Below are 27,061 nucleotides of genomic sequence, written 5' to 3'. Positions count from 1 at the left end.
AGATCTGCATGGAGGAATGGGCCAAAATACCAGCTACAGTGTGTGCAAACCTGGTGAAGACTTACAGGAAACCTTTGACCTCTGTCATTGCCAACAAAGGTTATGTTACAAAGTATTGAGTTGAACTTTTGTTATTGACCAAATACTTATTTTCCACCATAATTTACAAATAAATTCTTTAAAAATCCTACAATGTGATTTCCTGGATTTTTTTTCTCATTTTGTCTCTCATAGTTGAAGTGTACCTATGATGAAAATTACAGACCTCTCTCATCTTTCTAAGTTTGAGAACCTGCACAATCAGTGGCTGACTAAATACTTTTTGGCCCCACTGTATATATATACCGTATATATATATATATATATATATATATATATATATATATAGAGAGAGAGAGAGAGAGAGAGACGGTCAGAGTGAACTTGTTCGTGAGGTCACGTGTTTCACGAATTTCTGTTCGTAATCCAAAATTTGTTTGTACGTTAAGTTGAAATTTTTTTTTCGTAACTCAAAATGTTCATATGGTAAACCATTCGTAACTTAAAGGTCGACTGTACTCTGGAAAACCATTGACACCTAATATAGTCTGCCGTTGCATTGAGAAATGCAACATAAAAACTATAGTACGTGAAGCTATACATCAATTATATGCAGTAACACTGAGTTATCTGGGCCCTAGCTCATCTTAGATGGACTGGTTCTCAGAACCAAAAAAGGCTCTACTCTAAATTGTCTCCAGTAAGTGAGCTAATGGGTACATGTGTAATTGTCAAAATGATGCTAAGACTAAAGTCGTTTTCTGATGTTCTGAAAATGTGTTCTCCAAAATAATGGATGTTGAATAATGTCAAACATATCACAATTCGCACAGTTCTGTTTCTTATAAATGCGCCTGTTTACTCATGGCTCAAAGAATCATCATCCTCATCTCTTCACTGTACCCCTGCAGAAGAGAAAGCGACGAGCAGGAGGATTGTCTGTGAATGAGCACCTCACTGAAGAGTCTATGAAGGAATAAGAGCAATATATGATGTACCTGCAGGTGGCGCTGCGATGCAGTGTTTTAAGAAACACAGGGCACGTCGGATACTGCGCCTGATCATTTTTACCACATTCACCACCAGGCTTGAGGTGTTGTCTACGAACTGTGAAGCTGTGTTTAATACAGATTTTTTTAATGTATTGAGTCTATTGGACCTATACAAATTCCCCAGTGCAGGATAAGATTGTTTGACATCATGTTCCAAAACCATGTGCATTATTATAGAGTTGGCTTTTCTTTGGCAGCTGTACCAGTCTTTACTTTTCAGGGTGAATGCTCAAATTTTAAAGTGTGTCTGTGGAAATTTATGTCCATTTTTTAAGGGCATTTATAGGGTCAGATAATACTTGAAATACTGGAAAAGTAAGCCCAGGTTGTAAGTGAGATTTAAATTCATTGGGGTTGAGAACAGAAATCTGTGCAGGTCAGTGGGGTTCCTTCACACCAAACCAGGTTTTTAAAGAGCCTGCATATACACTGATCAGCCATAACATTAAAAACCACCTCCTTGTTTCTACAATCTCTGTCCATTTTATCAGCTCCATTTACCATATAGAAGCACTTTGTGGTTCTACAATTACTGACTGTAGTCCACCTATTTCTCTGCATGCTTTGTTAGCCCCCTTTCATGCTGCTCTTCAATGGTCAGGACTGTCCCAGGACCACTACAGAGCAGTATTATTTGGGTGGTGGATCATTCTCAGCACTGCAGTGACACTGACATGGTGGTGGTGTGTTAGTTGTGCTGGCATGAGTGGATAAGACACAGCAGTGCTGATGTAGTTTTTAAACACCTCACTGTCACTGACGGACTGAGAATAGTCTACCAATCAAAAATATCCAGCCAACAGCGCCCCGTGGGCAGCGTCCTATGACCACTGATAAAGGTCTGGAAGATGATCTCTGATTTTACATCTACAAGGTGGACCAACTAGGTAGGAGTGTCTAATAGAGTGGACAGTGAGTGGACACGGTATTTAAAAAGTCCAGCTTTAATGTTATGGCTGATCAGTGTACAATGCTGTGAAAGAAATGACCCCACCTGATCTCTATTTTTGCTAATTGATTTAAATGTTTGAGCTAATTTCAATATAACATAAAGACAACATGAGTAAACACAAAATCCAGCTTGTGCAACACCACAGTGATCCAAAGCATACTGCCAACACAAGACTGAAGTGGTTTCAAAGCAGGTCTCTGATTGTCCTTGAGTGGACCAGCCATAGTCCAGACTATAGTCCAGAACATCTGTGTAGAGACCTAAAAAACCTAAAAATGACAGTTCACAGATGCTCGCCATCCAATCTGATGGTGCTTGAGATGATCTGCCATGAAGAAGGGGATAAACCAGCCAAATCCAGGTGTGCAAAGCTTGTAGAGACTTATCCTAGAAGAGCTGCAGCTGTAAGTGCTGCCAAAGAGTCTGATATTTCAAGCGATTTCGGTTTTCAATTTTGTAAGTAATTTAAAAAAAAAACTCACTTTCACATGTCAGTCGTGAGTGATTAGTGGTAGGTTAATAGGCAACAATGTCAATATCCATATAAAATCAAATCCACAACAAATAAAAATGCAAATAAAAACAGAAATCTGAATTCTTTCCGAATCCAATGTATATCCAGCAACAACCTAAGTAGTGCAGGTCGGTAGTGGATCAGTATGCTATGCCAAATGATAGACCTCCAGAATGTGAAAAGGTGTTGATTAGAGTTGCAGTCATTCTGTCTCCTGGATAGGGCACCAATCCATATCAATACATATATGTCATATATACACATACAGTGGGGTCAAAAAGTATTTAGTCAGCCACTGATTGTGCAGGTTCTCCTACTTAGAAAGATGAGAGAAGTCTGTAATTTTCATCATAGGTACACTTCAACTATGAGAGACAAAATGAGAAAAAAAAAATCCAGGAAATCACATTGTAGGATTTTTAAAGAATTGATTTGTAAATTATGGTGGAAAATAAGTATTTGGTCAATAACAAAAGTTCAACTCAATACTTTGTAACATAACCTTTGTTGGCAATGACAGAGGTCAAATGTTTCCTGTAAGTCTTCACCAGGTTTGCACACACTGTAGCTGGTATTTTGGCCCATTCCTCCATGCAGATCTCCTCTAGAGCAGTGATGTTTTGGGGCTGTCGCTGGGCAACACGGACTACACAAATTTTCTATGGGGTTGAGGTCTGGAGACTGGCTAGGCCACTCCAGGACCTTGAAATGCTTTTTACGGAGCCACTGTGTGTTTGGGATCATTGTCATGCTGGAAGACCCAGCCACGTTCCATCTTCAATGCTCTCACTGATGGAAGTAGGTTTTGGCTTAAAATCTCACGATACATGGCCCCGTTCATTCTTCCCTTAACACGGATCAGTCGTCCTGTCCCCTTTGCAGAAAAACAGCCCCAAAGCATGATGTTTCCACCCCCATGCTTCACAGTAGGTATGGTGTTCTTGGGTTCTACTTCTTCCTCCAAACACAACGAGTTGAGTTTTTACCAAAAAGTTCCATTTTGGTTTAATCTGACCACATGATATTCTCCCAATCCTCTTCTGGATCATCCATATGCTCTCTGGCAAACTTCAGACGGGCCTGGACATGTACTGGCTTAAGCAGGGGGACACGCCTGGCACTGCAGGATTTGAGTCCCTCTCGGCGTAGTGTGTTACTGATGGTAGCCTTTTTACTTTGGTCCAAGCTCTCTGCAGGTCATTCATCAGGTCCCTCCGTTTAGTTCTGGGATTTTTGCTCACCGTTCTCATGATCATTTTGACCCCACGGGATGAGAACTTGACCCCAAGGGAGATTATCAATGGTCTTGTATGTCTTCCATTTTCTTACAATTGCTCCCACAGTTGATTTATTCACACCAACCTGCTTGCCTATTGTAGATTTACTCTTCCCAGCCTGGTGCAGGTCTACAATTTTCTTCCTGGTGTCCTTCGACAGCTCTTTGGTCTTGGCCATGGTTGAGTTTGGAGTCTGACTGTTTGAGGCTGTGGACAGGTGTCTTTTATACAGATAACGAGGTCAAACAGGTGCCATTAATACAGGTAACGAGTGGAGGACAGAAGAGCTTCTTAAAGAATAAGTTACAGGTCTGTGAGAGCCAGAAATCTTGCTTGTTTGTTATTGACCAAATACTTATTTTCCACCATAATTTACAAATAAATTCTTTACATTTTTACATTTGACATTTTCAGCATTTAGCAGATGCTTTTATCCAAAGCGACTTACACAATGAGCTGAACACGATGAGCAATTGAGGGTTAAGGGCCTTGCTCAGGGACCCAACAGTGACAACTTGGTGGTGGTGGGGCTTGAACTGGCAACCTTCTGTTTACTAGTCCAGTACCTTAACCACTGAGCCATCACTGCCCAGGTCTTTAAAAATCCTACAATGTGATTTCCTGGTTTTTTTTTTCTCATTTTGTCTCTCATAGTTGAAGTGTACCTATGATGAAAATTACAGACCTCTCTCATCTTTCTAAGTAGGAGAACCTGCACAATCAGTGGCTGACTAAATACTTTTTGACCCCACTGTATGACATCTTCATCTATAATTCTACACATATTCACTCATAATGACAAACGTATTTATAATTTGAATCTTGGTCTACAGTATATGGCCATACAAACTACACTGCATTGTCAGACGATAAACCCATCCATAAAATCCAAACTGCCTTAGCATCTCTGCAATCAATTTGTGAAAGACATAGATCAGGGCAAGGATATAAAAACAATATTTGAGGCTTTGAGTGTTCACTGGACCACACTTCCCTTAATAATTTTAAAAAGGAAGAAGCTTTGAACCAACATAAAGTTGGCTGTCTGGCATGCAGGCAGAAGGGCCATGATCAGGGAGGTAAGAAACAACCAAGTGGGCACTCTATCTCCAAAAGTCCTGTGCAGCAATTAGAGAACCCTTTGGACTGTTGACAATCTCTGTAGCACTCCTTAAACCAGGCCTTTATAGCAGAGTGGCAGAATCCTTGTTGAGAAAAAAAGCATTTGATAGAGCACTTAGAGTTTGCCAAATGGAATATTAGGAAAAAAAAAATCTCTGATCTGATTAGATGAAAATTTGGGCACATCAGCAAGCACTATGTCCGGTGAAAACCAGATACCACTCATAACCTTCAATACCTTTTCCTATGGTAAAACATGGTGGTGGCAGCATCATGTTATGGGGATGCTTCTTAGCAGCATGTACAGGGAAACAGGTAAGAATTAAGGGACAGATTAAGTACAAATGTCTGCAGCCAAATACTTGGAATATCCTTTAGGAAAACCTACTCCAGAGCACACACAAACTCGAATGGGCTGACTGTTCACCTTTCACCTGCCAAAACAATACTTAAGTGGCTATACTTTAGCAAGTCTCTGAAAATCTTTGAGTGGTCTAGCTGAAGCCCAGACTTAAATTCCACCAAACACCTGTGAAGAGATTTAAAGATCAAATACACTTGGATCTGGCGTGAAGAATGTGATAAATTGCTAAAATCTAGATCTTATCAAAGACTTGCAGCTGCAATTACTGATGAAGGGACTCCTACAAAGTATTAAATAGGGGGTGTAAATACTTTTTAAATAAAAGTTTTCAGTTTTTCTGGGAATTACTGGGCGTAATGCTGTAACACCTTGGACAGAACACCAATTTACTGCAGGGCCTCGGCCATCCCCATTTTCTTAGACATAGTCAATCATGTTTGTATGTTGACGCTAGACTGGCTGAAAGCACCACTGGGGATTCAAACCATGGATCAAAGTGGTGGTGGGCTAGCGTAATTTACTGCTGCACATGGATGGCCGGGTGCGTGTGCGTCGCTTACCTGGGGAACACATGGCACCAGGATGCACTATGGGAAGAAGGCAAGCAGACGGAGGCAGTTTCATGTTTTGGGCAATATTCTGCTGGGAAACCTTGGGTCCTGCCATCCATTTGGATGTTACTTTGACATGTACCACCTACCTAAGCATTGTTGCAGACCATGTACACCCTTTCATGGAAACGGTATTCCCTGATGGCTGTGGCCTCTTTCAGCAGGATAATGCGCCCTGCCGCAAAGCAAAAATGGTTCAACAACGAGTTTGAGGTGTTGACTTGGCCACCAAATTCCCCAGTGGTCCATGTCCTTTCTGTGTAAAGTTTGCATGCTCTCCATTTGTCTGCGTAGGTTTCCACCGGGATCTCTGGTTTTCTTACAGTCCAGAGACAGGTAGGTTGGTTAGAGCTACTAAAATTTCTGTGTGTGTTTGCCCTATGATGGCGACCTGTGGGTGTTTCCTGCCTTTTGCCCAGTAAATTGTACCCACCACAGTCCTGAATAGGATAAAGCAGTGGTAAAACAGACAATGAATTAATGAATTAATTATTATTATTTTTATTATTATTAGTAGTAGTAGTAGTAGTATCTGTGCATTAGCCTTCATTGTTTGTTTGTTTATTAGAATTTTAATGTCATGTTTTACACTTTGGTTACATTCATGACAGAAACGGTAGTTATTAATCACACACGATTCATCAGGTCACAAGGTTATATCGAACACAGTCATGGACAATTTTGTATCTCCAATTCACCTCACTTGCATGTCTTTGGACTGTGGGAGGAAACCTGAGCACCCGGAGGAAACCCACGCAGACACGAGGAGAACATGCAAACTCCACACAGAAAGGACCTGGATCGCCCCACCTGGGGATCGAACCCAGGACCTTCTTGGTCTCATAGTGCTCATGTGAGTGTCCTCCAATCTCCAATAAATAGCCATTATGTGGTCTGGCTGGTCTTACCTTTTATTTTTATTTGTTAATCTAAATTATATTCTATTTAAGCTGTTACTATTTTATTAGTGGGCAGCCTCACTGCAAGAAGGTCCTAGGTTCAATTCCCAGGTGGAGTGGTCAGTGTCCTTTCTGTGTAAAGTTTGCATGCTCACTATTTGTCTGCATAGGTTTCCACAGGGATCTCTGGTTTTCTCACAGTCCAAAGACAAGTAGGTTGGTTAGAGCTACTAAAATTTCTGTGTGTGTTTGCCCTATGATGGACTAGCGACCTGTGGGTGTTTCCTGCCTTTTGCCTAGTGAATTGTACCCACCACGGTCCTGAATAGGATAAAGCAGTGGTAAAACAGACAATGAATTAATGAATTATTATTATTATTATTATTATTATTATTATTAGTAGTAGTAGTAGTAGTATCTGTGCATTAGCTTTCATTGTTTGTTTGTTTGTTTATTAGAATTTTAACATCATGTTTTACACTTTGGTTACATTCATGACAGAAACGGTAGTTATTAATTACACAAGATTCATCAGGTCACAAGGTTATATCGAACACAGTCATGGACAATTTTGTATCTCCAATTCACCTCACTTGTATGTCTTTGGACTGTGGGAGGAAACAGGAGCACCCAGAGGAAACCCACGCAGACACAAGGAGAACATGCAAACTCCACACAGAAAAGACCCGGACCGCCCCACCTGGGGATCGAACCCAGGACCTTCTTGCTGTGAGGCGACAGTGGCAGTGCTACCACTTAGCCACCGTGCCGCCCGCATTAGCCTTCATAATAAAAAAAAATCTCTTGTGAGTTAATCTCTTGACACGTCGCCGTAGTCTTTATTATTTTTGTCACATAATCTCCATCTAATCCACAGATGAGATAATCAAATCCCTTTTTACCCTTGCTATTGTATTCACCCATTCCCTCCTGGGCTGGCATCCCCGAATCTGTATATCATTTTCAAGAAGGAATGAACGCATTACATGAACAGTGAGGCACCGAGGCACTGAGATACTAAGGCACTGAGATACTGAGACACTGAGGCACTTAGATACTGAGGCACTGAGATACTGAGGCACTGAGACACTGACACACTGAGATACTGAGACACTGAGATACTGAGGCACTGAGATACTGAGGCACTGAGACACTAAGATACTGAGACACTGAGATGCTGAGGCACTGAGGCACCAAGACACTGAGACACTGAGGCACTGAGACACTGAGATACTGAGGCACTGAGATACTGAGGCACTGAGATACTGAGACACTGAGATACTGAGGCACTGAGACAATGAGATACTGAGACACTGAGATGCTGAGGCACTAAGATACTGAGATACTGAGACACTGAGGCACTGAGATACTGAGGCACTGAGACAATGAGACAATGAGATACTGAGACACTGAGATGCTGAGGCACTAAGATACTGAGATACTGAGACACTGAGACACTGAGATACTGAGGCACTGAGACAATGAGACAATGAGATACTGAGACACTGAGATGCTGAGGCACTAAGATACTGAGATACTGAGATGCTGAGGCACTAAGATACTGAGATACTGAGACACTGAGATACTGAGGCACTGAGACAATGAGATACTGAGATGCTGAGGCACTAAGATACTAAGATACTGAGATACTGAGACACTGAGGCACCGATACACTGAGATACTGAGACACTGAGATACTGAGACACTGAGATACTGAGGCACTGAGGCTGCTGGGTTTTGGCGAACAGTCGCATCTCCGGTCACTTTCGAGCCAGTCGCCAAACAGAAAACTCTGAAACACACACACACACACACACACACGCTCTCACTCTCTCTCTCACACACGCGCACACCCTCCTCTCTCACACACGGATCCGCAGCGCAGCGGTACAGACACCAGCAGCAGCGGTAGCGACAGCAGTGAGCTTTAAGTCGCGGCCATTTCTTCAGCTCCTGACGGATGTGCGACCATCATGCGGCGGCCGCCTCCGATTGGCTCAAGTCCTGCTTAAAAAAAGTTCCAGCGGAACAAACGGCTCTTCCTGTACGAGGATTTTAATCAGCAGGATTTTGTTTACCTTCCACCGCGCTGGACAGCATTTTGGGAATTGATTGCTTGCTCAAACTGAATCCACTTGGCCGGAATTGGACTAGCAGAGTTGGAAGAGTGTGGATCTGCAGCGTGTGCGCTACTGCGGCGAAGTCCAAACCCCGAATCACAGGTAAGCAGGACAGACTCGCTTCACGAACGCTGCACCTGATCCACATCCAGAGCTGGCGTTTTCTTTAGCGTGTATAGTATTAGTGAAGGGTGTTAATGCAGATAAGGGGCGGTTTACCTGTTCGGTTCTGATGGTGATGTTCACTGCAGGAGAGCACTGCACCATCCGCGCCCTGAGAGAGGACGCGTTCCTGTCTCTGCCTCACCACCGACCTAAACAGCAGGACTTTGCGGAGATCTTATCCCTGCACATGTAACTGTTATTACTGTCAATTATTCATGGATTTATTTACGTGATGTGATGGCTGGGTTCTTTCGGCTATGCGGATCGGTGAACATGCACCTCACCTTTAACACTGATGCGGCATTTTAGAGAGGCATGACACCCTTTAAATTCACATCATAACTCTTTATAATTCTTTTAGTGAGTCTTGATGTTGGCTACTATGATACAGTAGATTCAAGATACTCCAATATTATACAGAAGTTTGCCAATTGAGAAACTGTCTTTGATTCAACTATGTCCAACTGAGTACATTAAAAGTATTAATAGACACAGTGTGAGTCGTAGTTACTGAAAATCCTGTTCGATAAATATTTAGTAACGCATTTTAGCCCTTTGAAATGAGTTGGCACGGTGAACCAGAAGGAAGTGTATAGGTTCCACACAGCACCTGGGTTAGATCCTTTACCCAATTTACGGGCTGTAAGAAATTTAGCATGTTCTCCTGTGTCAGTCTGGGTTTCCCCAGAGGGACATGGTACCCAACTACTCTTCAAATAATTGAGTGTGCAAATAATTGAGGGATGCCCTGCAATGAATGGGTCCTCTTTCCAGGATGTATCTTGTAGTCGCCGTTGCGTCTGATGTTTCCAGCTGGGTTCTAGAGCATCGCAACCCTGATCAGAATGAATACTAGTTTGTTCTACTAAACTGCATACATAGTAACAAATTCAGAATACATTTGAAATACATTTTTCAAAAGGAACGTGGTCAGTCTTGGTACTCCATACAACATGTGGTATCTCTTTATGTAAATAAATAAATAAAATGATCAATAAAAAGTGAAACTAATAAATAATAAGTTATCCCCATTAAAAGTTAATTTACTACAGTCCTAAATGTATACAATCTACCATGTATAAATAATAAGTGTAATTACACGTAATGCCTTATAGACAAATGTATTATAAAGTTCAAACACACACACACACACACACACACACACACACACACACACACACACATATATATATATATATATATATATATATATATATATATATATATATATATATATATATAATATGTGTGTGTGTGTGTGTGTGTGTGTGTGTGTGTAATACATATCACTTGACATATATATGAACACGCACCTGCTAACCCTGTATGGAGTGCTGTAGAGAAAAAAGCTGCTCACTAGGACAGTGATTCAGTCAGAGTCGCGGTCGGTCTATCACAATCACGCATGCACTCACCCGCTTACACTTAGGGACATTTAAATATAACCAATTCACATCATGCACGTTTTGGAAAGCACCTGGAGGAAACCCACACGGACATGGGAAAACATGCAAAAGAAATTCTTTACAAATGTAAATACGTTGAATAAGTTGGTTTGCTACTGCAGCATACTTGAAGTGGTATCGATTAGAGAAAATATGATGTATTATATTGTGTAATATTTGTGAATATGATAGAATTATTTAGTGCGCCTGGTTCTCCAGCGCTGCCGGTTTCCGTGCGCAAAATCTTGCAGATATTGATTCAGTGTAGAAGTGTGAAACGAATACCACGCAGTGTTGTATTTCCTCACTCAATGTTGATCTGATTGCAATCGGACATAATGTACTCAATGAATTTAATACTTTTTGCTGCGCATCCTTTAAACTGCACCTTGCGCAATACAGCGCGACCGGGTTTGTAGGTGATGCTGAAGAGCGCAGCAGTGCGCACACTGGTCCTAGCATCCTGGTAACAGCGTGTAAGTGTAGCTGCTCTATAGATATTCCTGTTCTGGTTTGGATAATGTGAAAGTTGGAAGCTTATTATGTACTTAGTCTCTTCGCTTGACATTAAAACAGTAGGATGAGAATGATTCCTCTGAAATTGTCAGCATTGATTTAATAGGCATGCGGATGTGAGCCACGCGAATTGAACACCGATGCGTTTTTGTAATTGCTTTTCACTGGCGTCTTGCACCATGCGTAATTATGTGCGATTATGCATAATTGTGTGTCTGGTTATTACGTGCGCTCTTTATTTTTAATGTTGTCGCCTGTGGCACCCAAATGTCCTCAGGGATCAAAAGCCATCCATGCATCTATCTATTTATCTATCTGAAGACAGTACGTTAATACATCCTTTACATGGAACAAGCTTCTGGGCATTTACTGTTGTTGAGTAAAATAAACCTAAAATGTCAAGTGTTATAAAGATATTTGGAAGATGCACATTTTTTCCATCCACCCATACATCCGACCAACATCACTGTAAATGCTAACACACATTTATTTATAGACAGGTGTTTTTGTGAAATGGCAATAAGACAGGCAGGCTGGTACGCCGGCTAAACTTGCCTCTGTGCAGCGATGAATGATTCGCCAATGAATCATTTTAGTGAATTCACCGATTCGACTCGCAGCACGAATGAATCGATTCTTTAAAAATCTCTTTCAAAGACAAAATTAAGTACAATTTGATTTGATTTACATTTTTAGATAAACACACACAATGCCCTACTTATTTTTAATATACTTTTACATATTTCTGAAAACCTATATGGTGAATCAAAGTATTACAGTCAATATAAATTACATAGGCCCAATAATGCAACTGCTGGCATACTTAAAAAAAAACATGCTTTTTAGAAAAGCATTGTTTATTGAAGTAAAAAGCACTTTTGTATATTTTCTTTCCAGACTTTAGTGGCTTTAGTACACTTCAGTTCCCTTGTTTAGGGCAGAACCATAGTTCTTGGCAGGGGCATTCCACAAATGTATGCTTCACCCAGACAGATGCCGTCTCCATATGATTTCCTGAAATTACAATCTTTATATTTTTTGAGGCCCTTAGTAGTCTACTGCTGTTTTGCCAACCCATCTACCTAGTGATAGCCCTGGACTTTACTTCATATACATATGTATATACATATTAATATGTATACATATTAATATGTATTGTCAACCATGTCTTATACACAACATCCATGCTGGCTGACAAGTACCCCTCCCCCACATGTAAGAAGCCATCAGGTACTTCTTTTTACCAGCTCCTACATAGAGCCATAATATGCACAGAAGAACAGGCTAGACTGAAGTATTCTTTCACTTCTCCTGCTGGTACCTCTAAAAAAGGGGAATTCCCATCTAGCCTTCCTTTCCTAATAGCGAATTATGTGTGTAGACAGTCTGAGCAGGGTGACGACACAGTTGAGACCTGAAGTGTAGGTTGGCTAGCAGAATAGATTGCTGCAGCCCTCAAGCTCCAAAAGTACTGCTTGTTAAGTGTATTATATTTGGTTGGTTGACCATGTTACGGACATGCTTATGGGCCTACTGATGGGAGAGACGCTGTAACCTTTACCAAATCAGGGAACTATACTAAAATATTTATAGACATGGTTTCAGTGCATTGCCAGTTTTGTAGCATCCGTTAGACAATCTGTCTTCCTGACACCTTGTGCATAATTAAGGACCACTGTTTGGACCAATATGTAGGACTAAAGGACCTAGATGTGGATGTGCAGATTGAGTTATTTTATTTATGAGTAGAGATTTTCAGTTGAGTTAAACGATTGTTGATGCTGGAGGTTACCTCGCGTAAGCTCTGGGTAACTGAAGGCTGTTCACTCCCTGTCATTTTAATGCATTCTTCATGTCTGAAGCTGACACTGGAAGAATGGTGCTGAGTTTGTGATACGATGTGAGTGTCTGAGTCATTGTGTGAGTACAAGTGAGTGAACCACTCAACCACACAGTCTGCATTTCACTAGTGAGTACCATAAACCAAAGCACTGGAAGATCATCCATGGAGAACAGCTGGTTTCTGTCTCTATAAAGCAGAAAAATAGAAACGCTCCAAAATGGGTTTGTAAATCTGCTGTCTAATCACAGAGCATATTAATAAATCACTGGGGACTTATTATGCTAGTGCATTCCAGGCTATATTATGACTAATGACTTAAGTGTGTTATGATGTAAGACTCATGCTTCCAGATCCCTCACACCAATTGCCATTGCCTTAACTAATTTCAATGCTGTCATTTTTCACATCTACTAGGAATTGTTTTCAGAAAGGTTTACGACCTTGCTTATTGTCTGGCTGTTTGTTTATATCACTGAAATGATTTTAAATCACGGAAATGTAGTTTCATAGTTTATCCTTTCAGGACTTTGCATTTCTGCAGATCTAGAAAAAATAGAATGCCTTTATTTGTCATATATATACATACAGATGTACAGTACAATGAAATTCTTTCTTCGCATATCCCAGCTTGTTTGGAAGCTGGGGTCAGAGCACAGGGCCCAACAGTGGCAGAATGGCAGAGCCAGGATTTGAACTCTCAACCTTTCGATTGATAGCCTAAAGCCCTACCCACTGTCCCAGAGAATATAAGCAGAAAAATGGGTACTTTTGTTGAGCTGGGTCAGAGGCATTGCCTAATTTGTTATGACATTTCATACCAATACTGGCATTAAAATAGCACACAGCCAAATAAAAGGGTTGTGAGAAATTAGGATTTTTAATAAAACACATATTGTTCTGTATGCCCTACGTGAGCAGTTAGTAATAAGTTTAAACAGGGAATCTTTGAGTGATGTAGAAACTGAATTGTTGTCCTGCTTATGGTCTTGATACACAGCTAAAATGTCAGTAATGATGAAATGTCATACTTTTGAGGCTATTTGTGTGCGCATAACTGCCATAAGTTGGTATGGGACTTAATTACTCTGGGAGAATTGCTACCTCTGTTTGGACTTCAGTGAGGCATTGCTCACTGTTATGACAGGTTATTCTGTCGCACCGCTATCCAGTAAAACAACCCACAAAGTCTACAATCATATAATAGGTTTGTGGGCTAAGAACCTTTTGTATAGTTTGAATGAGTATAATGTCTTTTATATAATAGATTTATTGCATGTTTACTAGAAGAATTGTCCCAATACTTTCGTCCATAAAGTGTATGTTCTTAGTCCATTTGTTATGAAGTTGTTGCTACAACAGCACAAGAGGGTCGTACAAATGAGAAAGTATTGCTTAGTTGAACATATGCTTTTTATTTAAACTACCCTAGATCCTATCCTATTAAACAGTGTCCCATGGAAATTCTTTAGCAGGCAGTCCCTCTTAATGGTCCAGTCTGCACAAATAGGAACCACTGTGGGTGGGCATATGTGTGTGAAATGAGGTTGGGTGCATTTCTGTCAATGTATTTTTTGACAGCTGTATCCAGATGGGACATTGTCAGAATAGTATCCCACAGTGCATCTGTCTGTACATGTGTGCATGTGTGTAAGTATGTGTATGTCTTGGTGTGCAGGAGCACAAAAAAAGAAATGATTTTGGCCAGCTGAAACTGTTTGTATGAAGGTTCTTGTAACTGTCAAAGGGGAGGAACTGCACATGAGTCCTATTACTCATGAACATACTGTGAGGACTGAAGTCCCTGTTTCTTTCTCTTTCTCACTTTACCTTTTTATAGAAAGACTATCACAGCTATACACATGCCTGAAATGTTTCAATACACCCATATAAATAGGCTTTTCTGTAAGTTTACTGTAGGATTGTTCCAAGCCTACACATGTGGTTATGGCCAAAAGTATGTTGAAATCTCTCCTAATGATCAAGTTTAGATGTTTCAGCCATACTCATTACTAACAGGTTTGTAAAATCAATAAAATAAAATAAATATGATTCCAACATTGTGGAAACAGTCCATTGGGAAAGTCTACATGGGTTCGTGAGTTTGGACTCCAGTGGGCCTGAACAGAGCCCTCACTAAAGCCCTACTGTATATCTTTGGAATAAATGTAAATGTTAATTGTGAGCCTGGCCATCTCCTCCCTCCAGCATGTGTACCTCCTGACTGATCTGTCTGTCTGTCTGTCTGTCCGTCCGTCCGTCCGTCCATCCATCTAAACATATATATGTACAGTGCTGGCCAAAAGTATTGGCACCCCTGCAATTCTGTCAGATAATACTCAATTTCTTCCAGAAAATGATTGCAATTACAAATGCTTTGATATTAAAATGTTCATTTAATTTGTCTTCAATGGAAAACCACAAAAAGAATTGTCAAAAAGCCAAATTGGATATAATTCCACACCAAACATAAAAAAGGGGGTGGACAAAAGTATTGGCACCCTTTGAAAAATCATGTGATGCTTCTCTAATTTGTGTAATTAACAGCACCTGTTACTTACCTGTGGCACATAACAGGTGGTGGCAATAACTAAATCACACTTGCAGCCAGTTAAAATGGATTAAAGTTGACTCAACCTCTGTCCTGTGTCCTTGTGTGTACCACATTGAGCATGGAGAAAAGAAAGAAGACCAAAGAACTGTCTGAGGACTTGAGAAGCAAAATTGTGAGGAAGCATGGGCAATCTCAAGGCTACAAGTCCATCTCCAAAGACCTGAATGTTCCTGTGTCTACCGTGCGCAGTGTCATCAAGAAGTTTAAAGCCCATGGCACTGTGGCTAACCTCCCTAGATGTGGACGGAAAAGAAAAATTGACGAGAGATTTCAACGAAAGATTGTGCGGATGGTGGATAAAGAACCTCGACTAACATCCAAACAAGTTCAAGCTGCCCTGCAGTCCGAGGGTACAACAGTGTCAACCCGTACTATCCGTCGGCGTCTGAATGAAAAGGGACTCTATGGTAGGATACCCAGGAAGACCCCACTTCTGACCCAGAGACATAAAAAAGCCAGGCTGGAGTTTGCCAAAACTTACCTGAGAAAGCCAAAAACGTTTTGGAAGAATGTTCTCTGGTCAGATGAGACAAAAGTAGAGCTTTTTGGGAAAAGGCATCAACATAGAGTTTACAGGAAAAAAAACGAGGCCTTCAAAGAAAAGAACACGGTCCCTACAGTCAAACATGGCGGAGGTTCCCTGATGTTTTGGGGTTGCTTTGCTGCCTCTGGCACTGGACTGCTTGACCGTGTGCATGGCATTATGAAGTCTGAAGACTACCAACAAATTTTGCAGCATAATGTAGGGCCCAGTGTGAGAAAGCTGGGTCTCCCTCAGAGGTCATGGGTCTTCCAGCAGGACAATGACCCAAAACACACTTTAAAAAGCACTAGAAAATGGTTTGAGAGAAAGCACTGGAGACTTCTAAAGTGGCCAGCAATGAGTCCAGACCTGAATCCCATAGAACACCTGTGGAGAGATCTCAAAATGGCAGTTTGGAGAAGGCACCCTTCAAATCTCAGGGACCTGGAGCAGTTTGCCAAAGAAGAATGGTCTAAAATTCCAGCAGGGCATTGTAAGACACTCATTGATGGTTACCGGAAGCGGTTGTTCGCAGTTATTTTGTCTAAAGGTTGTGCTACCAAGTATTAGGCTGAGGGTGCCAATACTTTTGTCCGGCCCATTTTTGTGTTTTGTGTAAAATGATAATTGATTTGACTTTTTTTTCATTCTCTTTTGTGTTTTTTCATTGCAAGCAAAATAAATGAAGATATTAATACCAAAGCATTTGTGATTGCAATCATTTTCTGGAAGAAATTGAGTATTATCTGACAGAATTGCAGGGGTGCCAATACTTTTGGCCAGCACTGTATGTATGTGTCTACATGTATGTACATGAGAAGCTGCAAGTGCATTTAGGTTTGTAGCCTTGATGATAATCTGACCTTCCAGAATAATGTGCCCCATGACTTTTTACTGCGTACTTATCAGCACTTTCTGACAAGACAAAATTATCCAAGACACCTTCTGTCTCTGACTGGCATGGCGGTACGGCTGGCAGTAGGTTGAGTTTGAACCTTGCCTTTGGTGATTGTTTGGTAGCATGTGATGGTTTTCTCTTGGTACTCTGGTTACTTCCCACATGATAGAACATTTTGCCAAGTTAGAAATTGCCAAACCTGATGATTCTCTTTAAAAAAAAAGTCTGGATCCTTAGTAACATCTTGTTTTTACTGTGTCTGCTTTTTCTTTGAGTTATCATAGGTAGGTGTGATAGTAGTGAACTCCAGTGCTGGAGAGTAATTTGGTTAATGTCTTTTCTGCTCAGTAGTGGCCATAATGCACAATAGAGAAAATTACAGTAGCTCAAAAACATCTTATGAAAGCCTTGTAAATTATCTTATCTTTGTGTACCATGTATTGATCTTTCTCTTGCATAGGGCAAGAGGAAGAGAAAAGCTGGACCTTGTCCTTTAATTCTTTTTAGGGGTTTGCTGCAGTGCGACAGCGCCTCATACAGCCTTGCCTATTGTCACATTGTTAAAGCCTGAAAATTCACATTGAAATAAACATCTAAATGTGCTGGGTTTCATGTTTGCTTGTGCTGAGCCATGCGTGACAAGTAATAAATTAGTTTTGTTTCTAACACACAACAGCATCTGAAAGCCTCTGGCAGACAGAAATCCTCTCCCCTAGTTGCTGTCTGAGACCAGAACGGTGGATTTAGATCCAATACCTAATTTTAGCACCAGACAGAGAAGTGTGATATTAAGGCAGAGTATAATGGAATGCACTGAGGAAATAGATTGAGACATTACTCCTGTCACCAAATTGTATCTTTTAGGAGACTTTTTATTCCTTCAAAATTGGATATTATAAAATATGTGTATTAGAGTGACAGCAAATGACAAAGTGAATGTAAATGAGAAGAATGAGAAGGTAAGAATGACAAGTATGGTGTTGTGTCACAGTTTTTGCCTTCCTGTTGACCAGTGGTTAGTAAAAAAGAAGGCACCTGCAGCAGCCACATTGGCAGTCCAAAATGCTCAAGATACCTCACCAATGTTTACTTGTAACTAATCTGGGCTAAACAGTTGAAACTAGTTAAGGTAGGTTAGCATCTTACAAATACAGTCATGTTACTGGTAATCACTAACTTAGTGATGGTTAGGATATACCTGTAAAAAAGTGCATGCCATTTAGCCTGGTGGTCGTATTGCAGGATATACTTACATTTTAGCTTCAATTTAGATCCTAAATAAATAAAACCAATAAGCAAAAAAAAAAATGTATATAGAAGATCTAGCTACTTTTATATCAATTCTACTTTTATATCAATTCTGACATCATAGGTCTCCTTTTTTAAGCTGGTATAGTATTACTATAAATAACTGCTATGGGGAATTGCAAAAATGGCTTCCAGGAGTACCAGATATGCCAACCCCTGTACTCTATTTTAAATGTTTTTTAACTAACATTTAAGACCACTATTTCATTCTAGACTTTTGCTTAGTTTCCTTGAAAAAACCCCTCTAAATCTGCTTGTTGTATGTTTTGAATAAAAATTCTCATACATCATTAATAAGCGTTGTGTATTGCCAAAACTGGATTTATTGACCAGCTGTTTGGCAGCTCTAATGTTGCCAAATCCGGATTTAGTCAGGCTTACATCAAATATTTACTGTATTTTAATTTAGCATCTTACTTTAACCTTTTTAAATGTGTCTTTGGATTAAACATATTTGACCATGCTTATAGCTATGCATTTAAAAAATATCTTTAGTTTGATTTGTATGTTTATGCTAATGAACAGTTATCACAGTGGTGCTGTGGGTGCTGCACAGCTTTAGGGACATGAATGTGGAGTGTAATTGTTGATTTTTGATAGACTAAAATGCTAGTCGATATATTGTCTGCTCTAAATTGCTCTCAGTTTGGAATGAGTGCTAATGTGTTAAATGACATTTCATTCAGGGTGTATTAACTTCTCAGCCAGTGATCCCAGAAAGATAAATACTGAAGGTAAATAAATGAATGACCACATGCTTGCTTTTCTGAAGAGTACACTGAAGAGTACACTGGTGAGTTAAGAGCTTTGAAGTTTTTTACTGATACTAGTGCAATATAGAACATAATATTTCTCATATTTCCCAGAAGATTAAAAGTTGCAATAACCTCTCAAGCCAGGAATCAAGAGAGCATAATTGGCACTTTTCTTTAGGTGGAAGGAAAAGCCTTACCAGTGCCAGGATCAATGACATCAACACTATCCTTCAGTCTACATACGAACATCAATAATATTGATGATAATGATTTTACAAAGTAATGTTAGTATTATATGTTGGTCATGTTGGCTAGATGTATCAATGTTTCAGATTTTGTTAGATAGCATGTATAATGTGTCTTTATATGTTGCAAAACTGTCACATATAAAAAAGTGTTTCTATGAAAACATCATTTGTAAGCTTCATTAATGGCACCCCAAATGCCTCCTCCTCAAAAGGCCACAGATTTTATTTTTGGCTGCAAATGAGACATTACCTACGACAACAGTTCATATCATCCTGGTCTAATTGGCCCCTAATTGATAACGATAACTGCTGTAATGCAAGTGTGAGCACCCGCTGTGCTGGAAAGATAATTTTACATGTTCAGAAGTTGGCAAAGAGGCAAAATCAGGCTGGTTTAGTTTTAAACAGCAGTTGATTTTAAATAATGGTATATTTTAGTGATTTGGATTTTTAGCTCCACAGTCCTGAGATAAGTACAACTGTCTTATGGTCTTTTTACTATTGCTGTCTATGGCAGACATGTGGATCCTCTCACTAGCATAAAAGGATAAGGCCTTTTTCCCTTTAGGCTTTCATTAGACATGCTATACAAGTCACTTTCATTTGACAAAGAAAGCATGAATAAAAGGTAGGGAGGTAGGGCTTACATGAAAATGATTGAAATGCACTTTACATTCTGTGGCTCAGGGGGTAGCACTGTCACCTCACAGCCAGAAGGTCCTGGGTTTATATTCCAGGTGGACCTGTCTGGGTCCTTCTTGTGTGGACATTGCATTTTCTCCCCGTGTCTGCATGGGTTTATTTTGGGAGCTCCGGGTTTCTCCCACAATTCAAAGACTTGTAAATTAAATAAATTGGAGATACAAAATTGTCTGATGTGTTTGATGTTGAACTTTAATTGATGAATCTTGTGTAACCTGTCCTTTCATGAATGTAACCAAAGCGTGACACATGACTTTAAAATCCTAATGAGTAAATAAATAAGCAATGTTTAGGTCTCTCAATAAACTCTGAAAAGGAAAAAAAACCATATTGTCCATATTTTTACAATTGCAATTCTAATTAAATGCTCTAATCATTAGTACATAGGGCAACAAAGTCAGATTGTGCAAACAGAAATAATTCTTTAGCAAAATGGATGTGTTGGTGGAAGACTGTAACTCACTTATATGTACAACGTCTTCAAAGGAGTTGAGTGGCAGCCAACTGATGCAACCTCTCCTATTTACCCAGGCTTGGGACCGGCATTAAGAGTGCTATGATATGTAGCCAGTTACTAAGGTATGAAAGTAGGATCTGTACCAAGATGCACACTGGTGCTGACAGAGTTGGTGCCACACAGCAACAAGTGTTCAGGGTTAAAACCTGTTTGAAGAGTATTACATGCTCTCCTCTAGATGTTGGATTGGCTGCTCTAAATAAAACCTTAAAGTAAACAGGTAAATCTGTGTATGTGTTGCTTGAATGGATTGGCTCCCTATCGAGGGCGTCTTACATCAGCTAGGGTGTTTTAGACCAGAATAATTGTTTGTTTATTTGGATTTTAATGTCATGTTTTACACTTTGGTTACATTCATGACAGGAACGGTAGTTACTCGTTACACAAGGTTCATCACAAAGTTGAATCAGTTCATCTGGACACAAGTTTGTTGTGTCCAGAGCTGTGTCCAAAGCTTGTTAGACATCCCATTCTAAAACCATGGGCATTATAGGATAGCTTTTCAAAAGATGTGTATCTGTACAAACCTTTGGTCGTATTCCATCGAAATAGCATTTGTGAGCTCAGACACTGATGTTTGATAAAAAGTCAAGTTAAAATCAATTCATTCCAAAGGAGTTAAATGGGGTTCAGGTCAGGGCTCTGTGCTGGCCACCAAAGTCTCTTGTCAAACAAAACCGCTCAAACCAGGACTGCTTTGTGCACAGGGACACAGTCATGCTGGAATGAAAAATGACCAAACTGTTGCTACAATGTTGGAAACATAGCATTTATTCTTTTAATAACTGATTTTATACCCTTTAGCAATGGGTGTGACACCTAAACTTACTATATTTTCAAGGCTGTGAAATATGGCTTTAAAATTACTATAATAATAACAACAACATGTTTGTCCCTATTTTTGTCCAAGCAATACTTCAAACCAATCTAAAATGTTTCATTTTAATAATTGTTTAAATTGCTCTAAGAATGCCACATGTACTATTGTCACTGTCAAATTTCAGGCTAACTTTGCTGAGGTTAGCCTTTACTCCATGCACCTTAAATACTAAAGGTCTGAGTTTTCATAAAGAATTGACCAACCTCTCTGCTGGAGACCCAGAGGCAAAATTGGCTTGGTAGAGAGAAATCTGATCAGGTGAATGGATGTAGGAAATAAAACCAAGCAGCCTTTCAGACTGTTTGTACTACAGAGAGAGAGAGAGAGAGAACCACAGAGGGCAAGGATGCACAGAAAATGTATCACATTCAGCCATCCTTCACCCTATAAGAATGGCACATAGCCCTCTGAAATGGCTGAAAAACACACGTCTTTGTTTACTTTGCAGGCTCTGACAAACAGAACGAGGTAGGAAGGTAAATATAAAACAGAATGGTGTGCTATCTTTCTTCCCATGCTCCTGGAAGAGGAGAGAAGGGCTGGCGTTTAGCCAAGATACCCTCTGCTGGAGGAAATTGTGGTGGCGTGAAGCCACTGGGGCCAACTTCCTGCATTTTTAGCATTAGAGTTATATAATGATCAGGTTAACATGCAAGTGGTAGATCAAGTAGCTGGCATGTTGGAGAGCCAAGTACTGCTGGAAAAATGGCTGATCTGTGATCACACAGCACAGCATGCACACATATCACACAGCTGGCATGACTGTGGCCTGGATTTATAGCCAGCGGAAGTCCTTCCGTCATCACACACATGGTCGGTCCTTGTCAAAGAGTCCACTGTGTGTGCCTGTCTGTGCCCTAGGGCGAATTCCAGCAGCTTCACTCATGCTAGGGCTGTGCGACATATATTGTTATGAGAATATTGATCAGGGCTGGGCTAAAGAGACCACAGTCATTACATTCCATATAGCAGCATGCCCAAGTGCATTAAATTCAACCATTTGTAGCATTATAACATCATCTGGTTAGTTGACAGTTTTTTATATAGAAGTGCTAAATCAAGTACGTTGTATAATGTGTTAAATTAAGCACAAATATCAGTTGTAAAATACATAATATTTTTAAAATTAGACATAAAAAGAAGAATTGATGGGAGAGATGTGCTTTGACTCATACAGCATACTGTATGTTTTATTTATGTATAGCAATTTTATCATGACATCCTAGCTTCGATACTGGATCACTAGCTTATGGATACAGTGGCTGACCTTTGCAATGCTCCACACTTAACACTGCTATTTGTTTCACTGCCTGTCATTAAGTGGTATTGTGTATTTGAAAGATTTGTTTCTCAGTCCTAGTGCCCAGTTGTGACCTTTGGAACACTATATTTTCTCTCTATATATATCCTTGTGGTAGCCACACTCTCTTCCTACCCCCAGGGTTAAAGCCTTGTCAATCCTTGATTATTGCTATTTTGCACCAGTTATATAGTTTATTTTTTATATAAATTTAGACCATCAGAATACAAATAATAAAATACTGTTTTTCTATCTATCTATCTATCTATCTATCTATCTATCTATCTATCTATCTATCTATCTATCTATCTATCTATCTATCTATCTATCTATCTATCTATCCATCCATCCATCCATCCATCCATCCATCCATCCATCCATCCATCCATCCATCCATCCATCCATCCATCCATCCATCCATCTGTCTACACTGTATATATGCCTATACACAGTATATACAGTGTATCACAAAAGTGAGTACACCCCTCACAATTCTGCAGATATTTAAGTATATCTTTTCATGGTACAACACTGACAAAATGACACTTTGACACAATGAAAAGTAGTCTGTGTGCAGCTTATATAACAGTGTAAATTTATTCTTCCCTCAAAATAACTCAATATACAGCCATTAATGTCTAAACCACCGGCAACAAAAGTGAGTACACCCCTAAGAGACTACACCCCTAAATGTCCAAATTGAGCACTGCTTGTCATTTTCCCTCCAAAATGTCCTGTGATTTGTTAGTGTTACTAGGTCTCAGGTGTGCATAGGGAGCAGGTGTGTTCAATTTAGTAGTACAGCTCTCACACTCTCTCATACTGGTCACTGAAAGTTCCAACATGGCACCTCATGGCAAAGAACTCTCTGAGGATCTTAAAAGACGAATTGTTGCGCTACATGAAGATGGCCAAGGCTACAAGAAGATTGCCAACACCCTGAAACTGAGCTGCAGCACAGTGGCCAAGATCATCCAGCGTTTTAAAAGAGCAGGGTCCACTCAGAACAGACCTCGCGTTGGTCGTCCAAAGAATGTGCACGTGCTCAGCGTCACATCCAACTGCTGTCTTTGAAAGATAGGCGCAGGAGTGCTGTCAGCATTGCTGCAGAGATTGAAAAGGTGGGGGGTCAGCCTGTCAGTGCTCAGACCATACGCCGCACACTACATCAAATTGGTCTGCATGGCTGTCACCCCAGAAGGAAGCCTCTTCTGAAGTCTCTACACAAGAAAGCCCGCAAACAGTTTGCTGAAGACATGTCAACAAAGGACATGGATTACTGGAACCATGTCCTATGGTCTGATGAGACCAAGATTAATTTGTTTGGTTCAGATGGTCTCAAGCATGTGTGGCGGCAATCAGGTGAGGAGTACAAAGATAAGTGTGTCATGCCTACAGTCAAGCATGGTGGTGGGAATGCCATGGTCTGGGGCTGCATGAGTGCAGCAGGTGTTGGGGAGTTACATTTCATTGAGGGACACATGAACTCCAATATGTACTGTGAAATACTGAAGCAGAGCATGATCCCCTCCCTCCGGAAACTGGGTCACAGGGCAGTGTTCCAGCATGATAATGACCCCAAACACACCTCTAAGACGACCACTGCTTTATTGAAGAGGCTGAGGGTAAAGGTGATGGACTGGCCAAGCATGTCTCCAGACCTAAACCCAATAGAACATCTTTGGGGCATCCTCAAGCGGAAGGTGGAGGAGCGCAAAGTCTCGAATATCCGCCAGCTCCGTGATGTCGTCATGGAGGAGTGGAAAAGCATTCCAGTGGCAACCTGTGAAGCTCTGGTAAACTCCATGCCCAGGAGAGTTAAGGCAGTTCTGGGAAATAATGGTGGCCACACAAAATATTGACACTTCAGGAACTTTCACTAAGGGGTGTACTCACTTTTGTTGCCGGTGGTTTAGACATTAATGGCTGTATATTGAGTTATTTTGAGGGAAAAATAAATTTACACTGTTATATAAGCTGCACACAGACTACTTTTCATTGTGTCAAAGTGTCATTTTGTCAGTGTTGTCCCATGAAAAGATATACTTAAATATTTGCAGAAATGTGAGGGGTGTACTCACTTTTGTGATACACTGTATGTATAAAACCACCTCCTTGTTTCTACACACATTGTCCATTTTATCAGCCCCACTTACTATATAGAAGCACTTTGTAGTTCTACAATTACTGACTGTAGTCCGTAGTCCACTACAGAGTAGGTATTATTTGGGTGGTGGATTATTCTCAGCACTGCAGTGACACTGACATGGTGGTGGTGTGTTAGTGTGTGTTGTGCTGGTATGAGTGGAGACGACACAGCAGCGCTAATGGAGTTTTTAAACACCTCACTGTCACTGCTGGACTAAGAATAGTCCACCAACCAAAAATAACCAGTCAACAGCGCCCCGTGGGCAGCATCCTGTGACCACTGATGAAGGTCTAGAAGATGACCAACTCAAACAGCAGCAATAGATGAGCGATCGTCTCTGACTTTACATCTACAAGGTGAACCAACTCGATAAGAGTGTCTAATAGACACACTAACACACCACCACCATGTCAGTGTCACTGCAGTGCTGAGAATTATCCATCACCCAAATCATACCTACTCTCTAGTATCGGTATATATATATATATATTAGGGCTGTCAAACGATAAAATTTTTTAATCGCGATTAATCTCAGAATTTCATATAGTTAATCGCGATTAATCGCATTAAAAAAAATCTGTGTAAATGTTATAGAAAACAAGGATTTTTAAGTGAAATGTTACAATTAAAATGGTGAACACATTTTATGCTAAATGTACTGATGTTAAAAACTGCTGGGACAAGAGAAAACTGTAAGGGAGTTTATTCACTCACATATTAGGCAGTAAATGTCAGATTGTAGGTTAGAATTTCTCCATCAGCAAACACTGTAGATCAGCGGTGCTTTAGATGGGATAAGGCGTAGTTATTGTAACAGACTTTTCTGTGGTTGTATCGTGACAATGGTTTGATGGACGTTTCTACACGAAGTGAGTGTGTTTTGACCCTTTGGGGCTTCCATAGTTCATGAACTAACGTGCTTGACTCAGCTTTCCGGTATTCGGTACAGAAGAAGAAGTTAATTAAGTGTAATAAAGTGTTCTGCTCCCGACAACTTGTGAATATAGCGTGTATTTATTTCTTTATTAAGCAAGTACATCACTACGACGATCGGTTACATTATGTTAACAAACCGCAAATGAAAAACGGTGGCAAGTCCGACATTAAAATGTTTGTTCTACCAGTCAAGTGTCAACATGAACTAGAATCTGCGTTAACGGCACTATTTTTTTTAATCGCGTTAAATTGAGGTCGCGTTAATGCGTTATTATCGCGTTAACTTCGACAGCCCTAATATATATATAAATATATATATATATATATATATACAGTATATATATATATATATATATATATATATATATATATATATATATATATATATATATATATATATATGGGGCCAAAAAGTATTTAGTCAGCCACTGATTGTGCAAGTTCTCCTACTTAGAAAGATGAGAGAGGTCTGTAATTTTCATCATAGGTACACTTCAACTATGAGAGACAAAATGAGAAAAAAAAATCCAGGAAATCACATTGTAGGATTTTTAAAGAATTTATTTGTAAATTATGGTGGAAAATAAGTATTTGGTCAATAACAAAAGTTCAACTCAATACTTTGTAACATAACCTTTGTTGGCAATGACAGAGGTCAAACGTTTCTTGTAAGTCTTCACTAGGTTTGCACACACTGTAGCTGGTATTTTGGCCCATTCCTCCATGCAGATCTCCTCTAGAGCAGTGATGTTTTGGGGCTGTCGCTGGGCAACACGAACTTTTAACTCCCTCCACAAATTTTCTATGTGGTTGAGGTCTGGAGACTGGCTAGGCCACTCCAGGACCTTGAAATGCTTTTTACGGAGCCACTCCTTCGTTGCCCGAGCGGTGTGTTTGGGATCATTGTCATGCTGGAAGACCCAGCCACGTTCCATCTTCAATGCTCTTACTGATGGAAGGAGGTTTTGCCTTAAAATCTCACGATACATGGCCCCGTTCATTCTTCCCTTAACACGGATCAGTCGTCCTGTCCCCTTTGCAGAAAAACAGCCCCAAAGCATGATGTTTCCACCCCCATGCTTCACAGTAGGTATGGTGTTCTTGGGATGCAACTCAGCATTCTTCTTCCTCCAAACACGACGAGTTGAGTTTTTACCAAAAAGTTCCATTTTGGTTTCATCTGACCACATGATATTCTCCCAATCCTCTTCTGGATCATCCATATGCTCTCTGGCAAACTTCAGACGGGCCTGGACATGTACTGGCTTAAGCAGGGGGACACGCCTGGCACTGCAGGATTTGAGTCCCTCTCGGC

General features: G+C 40.3%; 1 protein-coding gene across 3 annotated transcripts in view; it reads left to right on the top strand.

Moving 5' to 3' along the window:
* Positions 1-8,733: 8,733 nt before the first annotated feature.
* The window catches only part of plxna4 (plexin A4), a 317,539-nt gene continuing 299,211 nt past the window's right edge, over positions 8,734-27,061 (top strand). For all 3 annotated transcript variants that reach the window (XM_062995348.1, XM_062995355.1, XM_062995360.1), the window contains exon 1: positions 8,734-9,052. The gene's annotated coding sequence lies outside the window, so the exon portion shown is untranslated. The remainder of the gene's footprint in view (positions 9,053-27,061) is intronic.

This window comes from Trichomycterus rosablanca, chromosome 1 (genome assembly GCF_030014385.1).
Source record: "Trichomycterus rosablanca isolate fTriRos1 chromosome 1, fTriRos1.hap1, whole genome shotgun sequence".
NCBI lineage: Eukaryota > Metazoa > Chordata > Actinopteri > Siluriformes > Trichomycteridae > Trichomycterus > Trichomycterus rosablanca.
The sequence above is the reverse complement of the archived record's forward strand: the minus strand, read 5'-3'. Positions and strand labels throughout refer to the sequence as shown.